Raw genomic sequence first — 1,286 nt, 5'->3', positions numbered from 1 at the left:
CTCTGAATATCAAATGGCAATCATTATTGTATGGACCATGGTCCACACAGCTGTGTGGACCATGGTCCATTCAATAATTTGCCATCAAATGGTATAATGCAATCTCATTTTAAAATTAGTTGTTAATATTTATTTGNTCATTATTGTATGGACCATGGTTCACACAGTTGTGTGGACCATGGTCCATTCAATAATTTGCCATCAAATGGTATAATGCAATCTCATTTTAAAATTAGTTGTTAATATTTATTTGTTGGTATGTTGAANTCATTATTGTATGGACCATGGTTCACACAGTTGTGTGGACCAAAAATAAAAAGTACATTATTTTTGTACTGAATGTACATTATTTTTGTACTGTAGATACATTATTTGATAGTATATATCAAATAATGTACTTTCAGTACAAAAATAATGTACCCTAAAATAACGTACTTACAGTACAAAAATAATGTACCTTCAGTACAAAAATAATGTACTTTTTATTTTTGGTCCACACAGCTGTGTGGACCATGGTCCATTCAATAATTTGCCATCAAATGGTATAATGCAATCTCATTTTAAAATTAGTTGTTAATATTTATTTGTTGGTATGTTGAATCTTGGACCAGGGTGTCCTAGGGGAAGATGCAAATTATGATATGGACTTGAGTCTATATTCACAATTTTAGAACTTAATACTCTGTATTATAAAATTACATTACTCAATATTCACAATTTGTTAACTCTATATTCATAATTTTTTTATATGAATTCAAAAATTGTGTTAATACTGTTGAACATATGCAACGTAATTTTTAATGTAATATATAATTTTAATACTAATTTTGAATTTAAATTTTATAATTATCAATTAAATTAAAATTTGACATTTTTAATTTAAATATAAATAGTACTCCATAATAATTATACTTACAATTATAATTTTTAGAATGATAATAAATAAAGAAATAATTATAAAATAATATTTATAAATTGGTAAGTCAAATATTTTATTTGTAAATTGGTAAGTCCATAAAATATTTGAAAAAATTTAAACTATTGTGAATAACGGTTTTTGAGATTAAATGAGATATGATTGTTGGGATTCATAAAATACTTGAAAAAATATATGTTGAGATTGCTCTAATGTAATTGAATTGAGGCTATATCTATCCCATGAGATATGGATTAATACAAATAATGACACGTGAACAAATTTTTAAACATGGAATGCAGCGGATTTGTTTATTATTTATGTTTTTTTGCCTTATTGGGCTGAGAATGTTTTATCCTAATCAGTTACT

This window comes from Ipomoea triloba, chromosome 4 (genome assembly GCF_003576645.1).
Source record: "Ipomoea triloba cultivar NCNSP0323 chromosome 4, ASM357664v1".
Lineage (NCBI taxonomy): Eukaryota > Viridiplantae > Streptophyta > Magnoliopsida > Solanales > Convolvulaceae > Ipomoea > Ipomoea triloba.
This window is presented reverse-complemented; position numbering follows the sequence as displayed.